This window comes from Arachis ipaensis, chromosome B2, assembly GCF_059453495.1.
Source record: "Arachis ipaensis isolate K30076 ecotype BB chromosome B2, ASM5945349v1, whole genome shotgun sequence".
In the NCBI taxonomy this organism is placed as follows: domain Eukaryota; kingdom Viridiplantae; phylum Streptophyta; class Magnoliopsida; order Fabales; family Fabaceae; genus Arachis; species Arachis ipaensis.
This window is the reverse complement of record NC_142437.1, coordinates 39905118-39923147: the sequence shown is the minus strand read 5'-3', so window position 1 is coordinate 39923147 and position 18030 is coordinate 39905118. Positions and strand designations below refer to the sequence as shown.

General features: G+C 36.4%; 1 non-coding gene across 1 annotated transcript; it reads right to left on the bottom strand.

Annotated features, from left to right (window-relative positions):
* Window positions 1-11974: 11974 nt before the first annotated feature.
* LOC148573688 (small nucleolar RNA R71) lies at window positions 11975-12082 on the bottom strand. Its single transcript, XR_015905537.1, has one exon. It is a non-coding gene; the product is annotated as a small nucleolar RNA R71 (small nucleolar RNA).
* Window positions 12083-18030: the final 5948 nt, after the last annotated feature.

The window sequence follows — 18030 nt, the reverse complement described above, 5'->3', positions numbered from 1 at the left end:
GTAATAAGATAATTGAAAATTTGTTTTAATCCAACACTAATATTTATTAAAAATAATATTTAATTATCAATTTACAAATTATTCTCAAATAAATAATTCTAATTCGATAACTATAGATAATATAATTAATTTTCTTTATTCATGAAAATTAAAGTATTAATTTCTAGAATCACAATTATTTAAATCAAATCATATAAATTCTTATTATTTTACGATTCCTAAACTTTATAATTTAAATATGCAAATTACCCAATAGTTGTAAAATTAGATAAAATTTTTAATTTAATTATCAAAAATTGATTTAATTAGCTTTAATAAAATAATTTCTGAAATTAAAATCTTTAATACATAAATAAATTGAAATTAGTTCACAAAAAAATTTTATGAAAATTCTGAGTCTTACAGTTTCGAGTGACGAAGGCAATGGGCACAAGAAAGAGCTCTACGGCCACGCTTTTGAAGCGTGGCAGAAAAGAACCTTTTGGCCACGCTTTTAAAGCGTGCCAATAGAGTACTAGGATATGGCCACGCTTTGTAAGCGTGGCCGTAATGGAACCCTGTCGCCACGCTTTCAAAACGTCCTTGTTTCTCTCTATGGCCACGCTTTTGAAGCGTGGCAAAAAAAAGAGTGGCCGTTTCTCTAATCAATTGCCACCCCTTACAAAAGCGTGGCCGTTGATACTTTTCGCCACGCTTTTGAAGCGTGGCAATAAAAAAAGTGGCCAAATCTCTAATCTATCGCCACCCTCATAAAAGCGTGGCCATTGACCACTTTTGGCCACGCTTTTGAAGCGTGGCAAGAAAAAAGCGTGGCCATAGGCCTTTTTTCTTGTAGTGTTTATTTTTTCTTCATACATAACTGCATTTTCTATTTTTGTTAGCCTTTCTTCCCCTTTCCCTCCTTGATCCCCATCGGGCCATCTGGTATCAGAGCCTGATGGGGAAGTAAGGAATGTTATTATTATCATTAGACTATCTCTAAGGTTCATGGATCTTGAAATTATATTTACTGTCCATGTTGAAGTTTACTGTTCGTGTTCTTAATCTATGTACATATGAAATAAAACTATTCTTTAAATCTGGAAGTACGGGCTGTTTGATCTTATTACTTAAAAGGACTGTAGCAGTAAGACCCTTGATGTGGGGCAGTAAGGCTAATTTGACGATGTTCTTGAAGGTGATAAGATCCGAACGTAAGAATTCCTGGTGGCTATGAATTTTAAAGATTGTTGAAAAAAAAGTTATAATCCCCAGATTCAAAAAGTTGAGTGATAATTTAGTGATAATATAAATGTTCTGTCTGAACCAAAGGAGGACAATGATATCAGATTCTTTTTAATATGTCTAACCTTTTCCGTTCACTCTCTAGACGTCTCTCCATTAGGGGATTTTCTCCATCTTCTTCCTCTACTTCTTTACCCCATTCTTCTTCCAATCCTCTTACTGAGAAAGTAACTCGGCCTGAGGAACTTTCTCCCAAACACAATATCTTCGAAGAAGAAGTTTGCTTCGAAGATATCAATCAAGCCATAGACAATTGGGAAATACCCAAAATCCCTCAAGATGAGTTATATGTCCCTGATGACAACAAAAGAAAATCGGATTACATTATCAAAACCGCTGAAAATAATATTCTTTTAGGACCAGACTCCGGCGAGGAATTCCATCTTTTAACCAAGCAATCTGTCAGAGAACGTGCCCGTCACTACAAATATCTTCACATAGGTTGTGTCCAGGTTGCTGTCAAACCTGTCATCAGAGAAGGTCTTAATGCTTCCATCCTTATGTGCCTTAGAGATATTAGGCACAATGATTTCCAAGATTCCTTAATCAGAACTGTAGAAATAAGTCTAGGACACGGTCCGGGTTACTTCAACTGTTTCCCAAGCAAAACGGTCAGTTTGTTAGATGTCAACATCCTTGACTCCCTTTTTCTAAACATCCGAATTCATGGTCTTAATATGAAGGAAGGATCTATCCCAGTTGCTTTAATCTATAGGATTCAATACAAGGTCATGAACACTTGTAATTCTAGAGTCCTTCTTAAATCCAGTGATCGTGAAATTACTTTGTTCTTCACAGACATGACAAAGGCCAACGTCATGGTCCCAAGGGCTCATAAAGTGGGATGAAATTGACCTTCCCCAGTCATGGTCAATTAATCGAGCTATTCCAACGCAACCTAGACAAGCACCTCTCTTACGAGAGATAAAACAAGATGAATCAGGAAGAGTAGATATTTTCTTTGACAGACGAAAGTCTTTTTCTTCCAGATCTGAAGTATGAACATCTAATAATTTTGTTTCAGCAAGAAGATCTTTTTCTGTGACTTCACAATCCCAGTTTTCAACTAAAATTCCCAGATCCGCAAATTCTGGAATTAATATTTCAAGGTTACAAAATAATTCAAACATTTCTCAACCAATTTATCAAACTGATGATGATATTGATTTACAATCTATTCAATTTCCAATATATTCTTCTATGAATGATGATGCCCATGGGTAGCACAGAATTTGTTATAAACAAAGAAGCGTTATGTAAAAATCTTTACTCTAAGGAGTATGATCTCCATAGAGAATGGTATTTACGTACATATACAGCTTCGCAAATCTCATCATTTAAAGAAAAATATTATAGTTTTCTCAATGATGTCAGAATTCATATTCCTTTCTTTGAATGGTTTCATGCTTATTCCATCAAAAATAATATTGATTATCCTTTTAAAAATAAAAATCTTTCACCATCAGCAAATGTTATTTCAACCTGGAAAGTTAAAGATGGAAATTTAATCAGATATGAGTTTCCTCTAAAAGGAACTTTTGTTATTTCAAATACGGAAGGACATAACCCAGTTATGGCCTCTCCATGTAAAATAAAAAATGTAGATGAAGCTGTCGCCCCAAAAGATATTAAAAATCTCATTGAACAATCAAATTACACTAATAGGTTTTTACAATATTTGGGTGACAACCTTTCATCTTCAAGATCTCCTTTGAAATATGTTCCTGAAACCTCTACTTCTAAAACTGTTGAAAAACCCCTTTTTAAACCTTTCAAAATGAGTAGTAAGGCTAAAAAGAGTCTTAAAACTTCTATTCTAAAACAAGATTCTAGTGATTCTAAAGTCATGCAAAAGATAGACCAACTTTTAAATCATCTTAGTACTGTCCCTAAAACTCCTACAAACTCTAGTGAATCTACGTCTCGTATACAAACTCGCTCATCCAACGCCATTAATGCCCTTGACCAAGACTCTAATGAGTCTTCTTCAGACCAAAGTGATGATTCTGACAAATCAACTCTCAAAGTTAGCCCAATTATGACCAATTCTATGACTAAGTGAAAAGGTTTAACCAAACCCTTTGCGTATAGTTATAATCGTATATCTGCCCTTAATCTAGCTCTCGAAGAAAGGGAACTAAGTTTTGTCAGCTTCAATGCCAATAATGTCTACGAATGGAATACAGATGGCAAAACCGAATACAACATCATGAGTATGCTTCAGCATATGACCATGGTAGGCACAGCCTATCCGGCTGCTCATGAAACCTTTGAGGAAGCAATGGCCAATATTATTATTTCTGGGTTCTCTGGTCAACTCAAAGGTTGGTGGGATAACTACCTTTCTGATGACCAAAAACAATCAATCTTTTCTGCTATAAAGGTTAATGATCAAAATGAACCCATCATTGGAGATGACGGGGAACCTATCCCTGATGTTGTTAACACCTTAATCTTTACAATAGCGAGCCATTTTATAGGTGACCCATCTCTTTAGAAAGATCGTTCTGCTGAATTACTTTCCAATCTCAGATGCAAAACTTTGTCTGACTTTAGATGGTATAAGGACACCTTTCTTACTAGGGTCTATACCAGAGAAGACAGTCAACAACCTTTCTGGAAGAAAAAATTCCTAGCCAGACTCCCCAAATCCGTGGGAGATAACGTAAGGGACAAAATTCATAGCTTAACCCCAGATGGAATAATTCCTTATGATGCGTTAACTTATGGTCAAATCATCTCTTTCATCTAAAAAGTTGCTCTAAAGATCTGTCAAGATGATAAAATCCAACGGCAATTTGCTCGTGAGAAAACACAAACTCTTATCGATTTAGGAACTTTCTATGAACAATTTGGTCTTCCTGCTTGTCATCCAAGGAAATCTAAAAGACCATCCAATCGAAAAGTTTTTAAACCTAATCTTGAAAAGAATTTCAGAAGATCTAGAAAATATTTTCAAAATCCCAAGAATGAAAAAAGTTTCCAAAAGTATCCCCAGAAAAACCCATTATTTGCTATACATGTAAAAAACCAGGACATGTTAGCAAACATTGTAGGTTAAAAGGAAAGATTAATAATCTGAACCTTGATCCTCAAATTGAGGAACAGATTAACAATCTTTTAATTGAAAGTTCAGATGATGATTTTGGACCCGAATCTTCGGATGATATTAATAATATCCAAGTTGATGATATTGGATCATCCTCAGATTCTTATGTCAAGGAAATTAATGTTTTATCCAAAGATCAAGATCTCTTATTTGAAGCAATAGAGGCTATCGGTGATCCAGAACAAAAGAAAGACTTTCTTTCTAAATTAAAAAAAAATCTTTACAAAAAGAAAAGAAGCCCAAAAATCTTGTCCTTAGCAATAAATATGATGTCAACCCCATTTTCAAAAAATTAGAAAAACAAGTTATTCGTCTTATAACCATTCAGAATCTCTAGACTGAGGTTAATAACCTTAAGAAGGAAATCCAAGGAATCAAAAGAAATCAAGATGATCATCAAGTCATTCTCTCGCAATTAATGCAAGGTGAAGAGTCTGATGATGGACAACTTGACTCTCTTAAAAAACAACCTGAGTTTTCTGAAAAACAGGAAGATGAAATTTCTAACGACAATAATGGAAAAGAGATCTTGAGATTAATAAATATATTCTCTTTTATGAAATGTCGTGTTAATATCCGAATTGTCGTTAACGATTTTGTTCTCGAAACCATCACACTCTTTGACACAGGTGCAGATTCAAATTGTATTAAAGAAGGTCTGATCCCCACAAAGTATTTTGAAAAAACTACTGAACATCTTAGCTCGATAACGGGTGAAAGACTAAAAATCAATTTTAAATTAACTAATGCTTTTGTTGAAAATGGTATTCTTAGGATTCCAACTAATTTCGTCATAGAAAAAGATATAAAAAATAATGTAGTCTTGGGGACACCTTTTATAGTCCTTTTGTTTCCATACCTAGCATATTTTCCTGGAATTACCTCTTATGTAGGTGGACAGGAAAGTTTCTTTGAATTTCTCGACTCACCAACCTAGAAAGCTTTAAACCAAATTGAATCCAAAACTAAACAGATTTGTTTTTTAAAAGAAGAAATCTCTTACAAAACTCTCGAATCCCAACTTTCCCAACCAAGGGTTCAAGATAAAATCAAAAGTCTTTTAAACCAAATTGAAAAGTCTATTTGTTCAGATTTGCCTCATGCCTTCTGGAAAAGGAAAGAACACACATTGTTGATCTTCCTTATGAAAAAGATTTTAAAGAATCACAGATCCCTACAAAAGCTCGCCCCATTCAAATGAATGAGCAGCTTTTGCAGTATTGGCAAAAGGAGATTAAAGATCTTTTGGACAAAGGATTAATTCATCCAAGTAAAAGTCTTTGGTCTTGCTCAGCTTTTTATGTCAACAAGAAATCTGAGATAGAATGAGGAACTCCCAGGCTTGTTATCAATTACAAACCTTTAAATCAAGCTTTACAATGGATTCGTTATCCTATCCCAAACAAAAAGGATTTGCTCAATAGGCTAAACTCAGCAAATATCTTTTCAAAGTTTGATATGAAGTCTGGTTTTTGGCAAATCCAAATCAAAGAATCTGACAGATATAAAACTGCATTTATAGTTCCATTCGGTCAATATGAATGGAATGTAATGCCTTTTGGTCTGAAAAATGCTCCTTCTGAATTTCAAAAAATCATGAACGACATTTTCAACCCATATTCAATTTTTGTAATCGTTTATATAGATGATGTCTTAATCTTTTCTCAAACCTTAGAAGAACACTTCAAACATGTTAAAACTTTTATGTACATCATCCAAAAAAACGGACTTGCTGTTTCCAAATAAAAAATTGTCCTTTTCCAAAAAAAATCCGTTTTCTTGGTCATATGATTTTCCAAGGAACAATAACCCCAATTGAACGATCAATTTTGTTTGCAGAAAAGTTTCCAGATTATATCATTGACAAACCTCAGCTCCAGAGGTTCCTAGGATGTCTTAATTATGTCTCGGATTTCATTCCAAATCTTAGTAATCTTATTAAGCCTCTTCATGATAGGCTTAAGAAAAATCCTTCACCCTGGACTGACAAACATTCCGAAATCATCCGATTTCTTAAAACCAAAGTTCGCAATCTTCCTTGTCTTTACCTACCTGTTCCTCATGCATTCAAAATCGTTGAAATAGATGTATCTGATTTAGGATATGGTGGTATCTTAAAACAAAAATTGCATGATAAAGAATGTATCATTGCATTTACATCAAAACATTAGAATAGTACTCAACAAATCTATTCTACAATCAAAAAAGAAATTTTAGCCATAGTTTTGTGCATCACAAAATTTCAATCTGATTTACTTAATCAAAAATTTTTGTTCCGGGTTGATTGCAAATCGGCTAAAGAAGTCTTACAAAAAGATGTTAAAAATCTTGTATCAAAGCAAATTTTTGCCAGATGGCAAGCTATCCTAAGCATTTTTGACTTTGAAATTGAGCACATCAAGGGCAACTCAAACTCTCTCCCTGACTTTCTTACACGTGAATATTTGCAGGGAATCAAGCAACAGTAGGATGCCTAAAAAGGCAATTATCGCCTCTTCAATTTGATCATGAATCTGGGTCTTCTACTCAACAACCCTCCAAAAAATCAACCTAACAATCTATTGAACCAGCTACTAATCAAGCCAAAAAAACTAAGGCAGATTACGCCTTCTCAATCTAAACCCTTTTGGCTTTACAAGACGAAAGAGTCACCAAAATCAACAAAAAATCTTGGGCTGATATATGCAGTGAGTCAGATGAAGAATTTGACTTGACCCAACTCATATCCCAAGAAGCCAAACAAAAAACAATCGCACAAAAACCAAAAGAAAAATCCATCTCACTAACACCACAAACATCCAATCACAACAAAAACACAAAAGGCCGAAGCCAATTATATCCCCACAAACAAGAATTCAAACATTATCCAAATGGAGCCTGAATTTTGGGATGAATCTCCAAACAAAGTTATCCCAAAAATCTTTCCTACCGGATTCCATTTCAAATCAATCTCACCCAATAAAACTCGCCAATTTTATGAGTTAATTTTGGTAGATACTGACTCAATATCTATTAAACACTACAAGGACAAAACCAATCCTGAATTCATAACCCATTCAACAATCCAAATCCTTAAAGTGCTGACCCCAAAGTGATTTGGGAACAATCTAAACAAAAATCAAAAGTTTTGTCAAAACTATGACCCAATAGGTTTTAATTATTGGGACTACATGGAAGCCTGGACTAAAGTATTTTGATTTCAAAATACTCAATATAGACATTCATGGTTAATTTATTTTAAAAGAAATTCAAACTATGTTTTTCCAAATTGGTTCTACCAATGGTGGGACTTCTTTGGGCAACTCCCAGAAATCTTACCCTCACCTACCGATGAAGGGTATAAACTATTTCAATCAAAATTTGACATTCATGAAACATGTGTTCCTGTAATGTTAAAATTTTTCTCAATTTTCTCATTGTCATGGGTATTATCGTGGCAATATCAATATACAAAACCAGACCATCCTAAAGCATTCCCAATCTCACAAAGGCATGTGATGAGCGGATAATTTATACGCTTTTTGGCATTGTTTTTAGTATGTTTTTAGTAGAATCTAGTTACTTTTAGGGATGTTTTCATTAGTTTTTATGTTAAATTCACATTTCTGGACTTTACTATGAGTTTGTGTATTTTTCTGTGATTTCAGGTATTTTCTGGCTGAAATTGAGGGACTTGAGCAAAAATCAGATTCATAGGTAGAAGAAGGACTGCTGATGCTGTTGGATTCTGACCTCCCTGCACTCAAAGTGGATTTTCTGGAGCTACAGAACTCAAAATGGCGTGCTTCCAATTGCGTTAGAAAGTAGACATCCAGGGCTTTCCAGCAATATATAATAGTCTATACTTTGGCCGGGTTTAGATGACGTAAAAGGGCGTTGAACGCCAATTCTACGCTGCTGTCTGGAGTTAAACGCCAGAAACAAGTCACAAACCAGAGTTGAACGCTAGAAATACGTTACAACCTAGCGTTCAACTCCAAAAAGAGCCTCTGCACGTGTAACATTCAAGCTCAGCCCAAACACACACCAAGTGGGCCCCAGAAGTGGATTTATACATCAATTACTTACTTCTGTAAACCCTAGTAACTAGTTTATTATAAATAGGACTTTTTACTATTGTATTAGACATCTTTGGACGCCTAGTTCTTAGATCATGGGGGCTGGCCATTCGGCCATGCCTGGACCTTTCACTTATGTATTTTTAACGGTAGAGTTTCTGCACTCCATAGATTAAGGTGTGGAGCTCTGCTGTTCCTCAAAGATTAATGCAAAGTACTACTGTTTTTCTATTCAATTCAACTTGTTCCACTTCTAAGATATTCATTCGCACTTCAACCTGAATGTGATGAACGTGACAATCATCATCATTCCCTATGAACGCGTGCCTGACAACCACTTCCGTTCTACCTTAGATTGAATGAGTATCTCTTGGATCTCTTAATCAGAATCTTCGTGGCATAAGCTAGATTGATGGCGGCATTCATGAGAGTCCGGAAAGTCTAAACCTTGTCTGTGGTATTCCGAGTAGGACTCTGGGATTGAATGACTGTGACGAACTTCAAACTCGCGAATGCTGGGCGTAGTGACAGACGCAAAAGGAGGGTGAATCCTATTCTAGTATGATCGAGAACCTCAGATGATTAGCCGTGCTGTGACAGAGCATTTGGACCATTTTCACAAGAGGATAGGATGCAGCCATTGACAAGGGTGATGCCTCCAGACGATTAGCCATGCAGTGACAGCGCATCGGACCATTTTCCAGAGAGGATTAAAAGTAGCCATTGACAACGGTGATGTCCTTACATAAAGCCAGCCATGGAAAGGAGTAGGATTGATTGGATGAAGACAGCAGGAAAGCAGAGGTTCAGAGGAACGAAAGCATCTCTATGTGCTTATTTGAAATTCTCACCAATGATTTACATAAGTATTTCTATCCTTATTTTATTATATATTTTCGAAAACTCCATAACTATTTTATATCCGCCTGACTGAGATCTACAAGGTGACCATAGCTTGCTTCATACCAACAATCTCCGTGGGATCGACCTTTACTCACGTAAGGTTTATTACTTGGACGACCCAGTGCACTTGCTGGTTAGTTGTATCGAAGTTGTGAATGAAAAATGATTTAATAAGACGTGCGTACAGAGTTTCTGGCGCCGTTGCCTGATATCACAATTTCGTGCACCAAGTTTTTGGCACCGTTGCCGGGGATTGTTCGAGTTTGGACAACTGACGGTTCATCTTGTTGCTCAAATTAGGTAATTTTATTTTGTTTTATTTTCAAAAAATTTTTCAAAAATCTTTCAAAATTTTCTCCTTTGTTTTCGAAAAAAAAAATTTAAAAAAAAATGTTTTCAAAAATATATTTTTCTTCAGAATTTTTAAGAATGAATTCTAGTGTTTTATGAAGCATGTTGAAGCCTGGCTGGCTGTAAAGCCATGTCTAATTCTTCTGGATAGGGCATGTTAGGCGTGTCATGTCTGAGTTACATACTAAAGCTTGGCTGGCTATTAAGCCATGCCTGACCCTTTGATTGGAGCTTTAGTCTAAAGAGCATAAGATTCCTGAAATTCATATTAAAAATTTTGGAATCCTTATTTTTCTTTTTCAAAATAATTTTCGAAAAATATAAAATAAAAATACAAAAAAAATTTTAGAAAATCATAAAAATCAAAAATATTTTTGTGTGCTTGTTTGAGTCTTGAGTCAATTTTTAAGTTTGGTGTCAATTTCATACTCATCTTGCATTTTTCGAAAAAAATTCATGCATTCATAGTGTTCTTCATGATCTTCAAGTTGTTCTTGGTAAGTCTTCTTGTTTGATCTTGATGTTTTCATGATTTGTGTCTTTTCTTGTTTTTCATATGCATTTTTGCATTCATAGTGTCTGAACATGAAAGATTTCTAAGTTTGGTGTCTTGCATATTTTCTTTGCATTAAAAATTTTTCAAAAATATGTTCTTGATGTTCATCATGATCTTCAAAGTGTTCTTGGTGTTCATCTTGACATTCATAGCATTCTTGCATGCACTCATTGTTTTGATCCATAACTTTCATGCATTGCATCATTTTTAATGTTTTTCTCTCTCATCATAAAAATTCAAAAAATCAAAAAAATATCTTCTCCTTTTTCTTCTCATAAATTTCGAAAATTAGATTTGACTTTTTCAAAATTTTTTTTAAAAAAAATTTAGTTGTTTCTTATGAGTCAAATCAAATTTTCAATTTAAAAATCTTATCTTTTTCAAAATCTTTTTCAAAAATCAAATCTTTTTTATTTTTCTTAGTTATTTTCGAAAATTCAAAAAAAAAATATTTTTCAAAAATCTTTTTCTTATCTTTATCTCCTAATTTTCGAAAATAACATCATCAATTAATGTCTTGATTCAAAAATTTCAAGTTTGTTACTTACTTGTTAAGAAAGATTCAAACTTTAAGTTCTAGAATCATATCTTGTGATTTCTTGTGAATCAAGTCATTAATTGTGATTCTAAAAATCAAATCTTTTTCAAAAACTAATTTCAATCATATCTTTTCAAAAATATCTTCTTATCTTATCTTTTTCAAAATTTGATTTTAAAATATCCTTTCTAACTTCTTATCTTTTCAAAATTGATTTTCAAAATTTGTTTCAACTAACTAACTAACTTTTTGTTTGTTTCTTATCTTTTTCAAAACTACCTAACTAACTCTCTCTCTCTAATTTTCGAAAATATCTTCCCTCTTTTTCAAAATTTCTTTTTAATTAACTAATTATTTTAACTTTTGATTTTAAATTTTCAAAAAAATTACTAACCTTTTTCAAAAACTATTTTCAAAAATCACTAACTCCTTTTCAAAAAAATTATTTTCGAAAATTCACTCCCCCCTCTCATCTTCTTCTATTTGTTTATTTATCTCTTCCTCACTCACAAAAAAAATCCGAACCCCCTCTTCCATCAGTGTTCGAATTTTTTTCTTCTGTTCTTCTACTCACACAGGGACCTCTATACTGTGGTAAAAAGGATCCCTATTATTATTATTTTTCTGTCCCTCTTTTTCATATGAGCAGGAGCAAGGACAAGAACATTCTTGTTGAAGCAGATCCAGAACCTGAAAGGACTCTAAAGAGAAAACTAAGAGAAGCTAAATTACAACAATCCAGCAAGCACCTTTCAGAAATTTTCGAACAGGAAGAGAAGATGGCAGCCGAAAATAATAATAATGCAAGGAGGATGCTTGGTGACTTTACTGCACCTAATTCCAATTTACATGGAAGAAGCATCTCCATTCCTGCCATTGGAGCAAACAATTTTGAGCTTAAACCTCAATTAGTTTCTCTGATGCAGCAGAACTACAAGTTTCATGGACTTCCATCTGAAGATCTTTTTCAGTTCTTAACTGAATTCTTGCAGATCTGTGATACTGTTAAGACTAATGGAGTAGATCCTGAAGTCTACAGGCTCATGCTTTTCTCTTTTGCTGTGAGAGACAGAGCTAGAATATGGTTGGACTCTCAACCTAAGGATAGCCTGAACTCTTGGGATAAGCTGGTCAAGGCTTTCTTAGCCAAGTTCTTTCCTCCTCAAAAGCTGAGTAAGCTTAGAGTGGATATTTAGACCTTTAGATAGAAAGAAGGTGAATCCCTCTATGAAGCTTGGGAGAGATACAAAGGACTGACCAAAAAGTGTCCTTCTGACATGCTTTTAGAATGGACCATCCTGGATATATTCTATGATGGTCTATCTGAATTAGCTAAAATGTCATTGGATACTTCTGCAGGTGGATCCATTCACCTAAAGAAAACGCCTGCAGAAGCTCAAGAACTCATTGACATGGTTGCTAATAACCAGTTCATGTACACTTCTGAGAGGAATCCTGTGAGCAATGGGACGTCTATGAAGAAGGGTGTTCTTGAAATTGATACTCTGAATGCCATATTGGCTCAGAACAAAATATTGACTCAGCAAGTCAATATGATTTCTCAGAGTCTGAATGGAATGCAAGCTGCATCCAACAGTACTCAAGAGGCATCTTCTGAAGAAGAAGCTTATGATCCTGAGAACCCTGCAATAGCAGAGGTAAATTACTTAGGTGAACCTTATGGAAACACCTATAATCCATCATGGAGAAATCATCCAAATCTCTCATGGAAGGATCAACAAAAGCCTCAACAAGGCTTTAATAATGGTGGAAGATACAGGTTTAGCAATAGCAAGCCTTTTCCATCATCTACTCAGCAACAGATAGAGAACTCTGAACAAAATACCTCTAATTTAGCAAATTTAGTCTCTGATCTATCTAAGGCCACTGTAAGTTTCATGAATGAAACAAGGTCCTCCATTAGAAATTTGGAGGCACAAGTGGGCCAGCTGAGTAAAAGGATCACTGAAATCCCTCCTAGTACTCTCCCAAGCAATACAGAAGAAAATCCAAAAGGAGAGTGCAAGGCCATTGAATTAATCACCATGGCCGAACCTATAAGGGAAGGAGAGGACGTGAATCCCAGTGAGGAAGACCTCCTGGGACGTCCAGTGATCAATAAGGAGTTTCCCTTTGAGGAACCAAAGGAATCTGAGGCTCATCTAGAGACCATAGAGATTCCATTAAACCTCCTTATGCCATTCATGAGCTCTGATGAGTATTCATCTTCTGAAGAGAATGAGGATGTTACTGAAGAGCAAGTTACCAAGTACCTTGGTGCAATCATGAAGCTGAATGCCAAACTATTTGGTATTGAGACTTGGGAAGATGAACCTCCCTTGTTCACTAATGAACTGAGTGATCTGGATCAACTGACATTGCTTCAGAAGAAACAGGATCCTGGAAAGTTCATAATACCTTGTACCGTAGGTACCATGACCTTTGAGAAGGCTCTGTGTGACCTTGGGTCAAGAATAAACCTCATGCCACTCTCTGTAATGGAGAAACTAAGAACCCTTGAGGTACAGGAAGCCAATTTCTCATTAGAAATGGCAGACAAATCCATGAAAATAGCTTATGGACAAGTAGAGGACATGTTAGTAAAGGATAAAGACCTTTACATTCCTGCTGATTTCATAATCTTGGATACTGGGAAGGATGAGGATGAATCCATCATTCTTGGAAGACCATTCCTAGCCACAGCAAAAGCTGTGATTGATGTTGACAGAGGAGAATTGACCCTTCAATTAAATGAGGACAACCTTGTGTTTAAAACTCAAGGATCTCTCTCTGTACCCATGGAGAGGAAGCATAAAAAGCTTCTCTCACTGCAGAGTCAATCAAAGCCCCCACAGTCAAACTCTAAGTTTGGTGTTGGGAGGCCACAACCAAACTCTAAGTTTGGTGTTGAACTCCCATATCCAAACTCTAAGTTTGGTGTTGGGAAGTCTCAACAATGCTCTGAACATCTGTGAGGCTCCATGAGAGCCCACTGTCAAGCTATTAACATTAAAGAAGCACTTGTTGGAAGGCAACCCAATTTTTATTTATCTAATTCTATTTTTCTTGTTCTTTCATGTTTTATTAGGTTCATGATCATGTGGAGTCACAAAATAAATATAAAAATTGAAAACGGAATCAAAAACAGCAGAAGAAAAATCACACCCTGGAGGAAGACCTTACTGGCGTTTAAACGCCAGTAAGAAGCATCTGGCTGGCGTTCAACGCCAGAACAGAGCATGGTTCTGGCACTGAATGCCCAAAATGGGTAGTATCTGGGCGTTTGAATGCCAGAATTGCATCCTGGAGAAGATCTGGCGCTGAACGCCCAGAACAAGCATGGTTCTGGCGTTCAACGCCAGAAATGGGCAACAAATGGGCGTTCAACGCCTAGAACAAGCACCAATCTGGCGCTGAACGCCCAGAGTTGTGTGCAAGGGCATTTTGCATGCCTAATTTGGTGCAAGGTTGTAAATCCTTGAACACCTCAGGATTTGTGGACCCCACAGGATCCCCACCTACCTCCACTCACTTCTTCTCACCCCTCTTTTACACAATCCCATAAACACTCTTCCCCAAAACTCTCACCAATCACCTCAATCTCTCTTTCCTATCACCACTTCACCACTCACATCCATCCACTCTTCCCCATAAACCTATCTCATAAACTCCACCTACCTTCAAAATTCAAAATCAATTTCCCACCCAAACCCACCCTATATGGCCGAACCTTACCCACCCTCCCTTCCTTATATATAGCCCTCCATTCTTCCTCATTTTCACACAACACAACCCTCTCTTCCCCTTCTTGGCCGAATACATCCCTCTATCTCCTCCATATCTTCTTCTTCTTCTTCTATTCTTTCTTCTTTTGCTCGAGGGCGAGCAACATTCTAAGTTTGGTGTGGTAAAAGCATAGCTTTTTTTTGTTTTTCCATTACCATTGACGGCAACTAAGGCCAGAGAAACCTCAAGAAAGAGAAAAGGGAAGGCAATTGCTTTTACCTCTGAGCCATGGGAGATGGAAAGATTCATCTCACAAGCCCATCACTAAGAAAAGGATGGAGCAAACAAGAGAGCACATTCATGGATCTCAACAGTCACATGAAGAAGCTCATCATCAAGAAATTCCTGAGATACCTCAAGGGATGCACTTTCCTCCACAGAATTTTTGGGAGCAAATCAACACCTCCCTAGGAGAATTAAGTTCCGACATGGGACAATTAAGGGTGGAACATCAAGAGCACTCCATCATCCTTCATGAAATTAGAGAAGATCAAAAAGCAATGAGGGAGGAGCAACAAAGACAAGGAAGAGACATAGAAGAGCTCAAGGACATCATTGGTTACTCAAGAAGGAAACGCCACCATCACTAAGGTGGACTCATTCCTTGTTCTTACATTCTCTGTTTTTTGTTTTCTATGTTAAGTGCTTATCCATGTTTGTGTCTTCATTACATGATCATTAGTATTTAGTAACTTTGTATTAAAGTTATGAATGACCTATGAATCCATCACCTCTCTTAAATGAAAAATGTTTTAATTCAAAAGAACAAGAAGTACATGAGTTTCGAATTTATCCTTGAACTTAGTTTAATTATATTGATGTGGTGACAATGCTTCTTGTTTTCTGAATGAATGCTTGAACAGTGCATATATCTTTTGAAGTTGTTGTTTAAGAATGTTAAATATGTTGGCTCTTGAAAGAATGATGACAAGGAGACATGTTATTTGATAATCTGAAAAATCATAAAAATGATTCTTGAAGCAAGAAAAAGCAGCAAAGAACAAAGCTTGCAGAAAAAAAAATAGCGAAAAAAAAATAGAAAGAAAAAGAAAAAGCAAGCAGAAAAAGCCAAAAGCTCTTAAAACCAAGAGGCAAGAGCAAAAAGCCAATAACCCTTAAAACCAAAAGGCAAGGGTAACAAAAAGGATCCCAAGGATTTGAGCATCAGTGGATAGGAGGGCCTAAAGGAATAAAATCCTGGTCTAAGCGGCTAAACCAAGCTGTCCCTAACCATGTGCTTGTGGCGTGAAGGTGTCAAGTGAAAACTTGAGACTGAGCGGTTAAAGTCAAGGTCCAAAGCAAAAAAAAGAGTGTGCTTAAGAATCCTGGACACCTCTAATTGGGGACTTTAGCAAAGCTGAGTCACAATCTGAAAAGGTTCACCCAGTTATGTGCCTGTGGCATTTATATATCCGGTGGTAATACTGGAAAACAAAGTGCTTAGGGCCACGGCCAAGACTCATAAAATAGCTGTGTTCAAGAATCATCATACTGAACTAGGAGAGTCAATAACACTATCTGAACTCTGAGTTCCTATAGATGCCAATCATTCTGAACCTCAATGGATAAAGTGAGATGCCAAAACTATTCAAGAGGCAAAAAGCTACAAGTCTCGCTCATCTGATTGGAGCTATGTTTCATTGATAGTTTGGAATTTATAGTATATTCTCTTCTTTTTATCCTACTTGATTTTCAGTTGCTTGGGGACAAGCAACAATTTAAGTTTGGTGTTGTGATGAGCGGATAATTTATACGCTTTTTGGCATTGTTTTTAGTATGTTTTTAGTAGAATCTAGTTACTTTTAGGGATGTTTTCATTAGTTTTTATGTTAAATTCACATTTCTGGACTTTACTATGAGTTTGTGTATTTTTCTGTGATTTCAGGTATTTTCTGGCTGAAATTGAGGGACTTGAGCAAAAATCAGATTCAAAGTTAGAAGAAGGACTGCTGATGCTGTTGGATTCTGACCTCCCTGCACTCAAAGTGGATTTTTTGGAGCTACAGACCTCAAAATTGCGGGCTTCCAATTGCGTTGGAAAGTAGACATCCAGGGCTTTCCAGCAATATATAATAGTCCATACTTTGGCCGAGTTTAGATGACGTAAAAGGGCGTTGAACGCCAGTTCTACGCTGCTGTCTGGAGTTAAACGCCAGAAACAAGTCACAAACCAGAGTTGAACGCCAGAAATACGTTACAACCTGGCGTTCAACTCCAGAAAGAGCCTCTGCACGTGTAACATTCAAGTTCAGCCCAAGCACACACCAAGTGGGCCCCGGAAGTGGATTTATACATCAATTACTTACTTCTGTAAACCCTAGTAACTAGTTTATTATAAATAGGACTTTTTACTATTGTATTAGACATCTTTGGACGCCTAGTTCTTAGATCATGGGGGCTGGCTATTCGGCCATGCCTGGACCTTTCACTTATGTATTTTTAACAGTAGAGTTTCTGCACTCCATAGATTAAGGTGTGGAGCTCTGCTGTTCCTCAAAGATTAATGCAAAGTACTACTGTTTTTCTATTCAATTCAACTTGTTCCGCTTCTAAGATATTCATTCGCACTTCAACCTGAATGTGATGAACGTGACAATCATCATCATTTCCTATGAATGCGTGCCTGACAACCACTTTCGTTCTACCTTAGATTGAATGAGTATCTCTTGGATCTCTTAATCAGAATCTTCGTGGCATAAGCTAGATTGATGGCAGCATTCATGAGAGTCCGGAAAGTATAAACCTTGTCTGTGGTATTCCGAGTAGGACTCTGGGATTGAATGACTGTGACGAACTTCAAACTCGCGAATGCTGGGCGTAGTGACAGACGCAAAAGGAGGGTGAATCCTATTCCAGTATGATCGAGAACCTCAGATGATTAGCCGTGCTGTGACAGAGCATTTGGACCATTTTCACAAGAGGATAGGATGTAGCCATTGACAAGGGTGATGCCTCCAGACAATTAGCCATGCAGTGACAGCGCATCGGACCATTTTCCAGAGAGGATTAAAAGTAGCCATTGACAACGGTGATGTCTTTACATAAAGCCAGCCATGGAAAGGAGTAGGATTGATTGGATGAAGACAGCAGGAAAGTAGAGGTTCAGAGGAACGAAAGCATCTCTATGCGCTTATCTGAAATTCTCACCAATGATTTACATAAGTATTTCTATCCTTATTTTATTATATATTTTCGAAAACTCCATAACTATTTTATATCCGCCTGAATGAGATCTACAAGGTGACCATAGCTTGCTTCATACCAACAATCTCCGTGGGATCGACCCTTACTCACGTAAGGTTTATTACTTGGACGAACCAGTGCACTTGCTGGTTAGTTGTATCGAAGTTGTGAATGAAAAACGATTTAATAAGACGTGCGTACAGAGTTTCTGGCGCCGTTGCCTGAGATCACAATTTCGTGCACCAGCATGCTTATGTCAAAT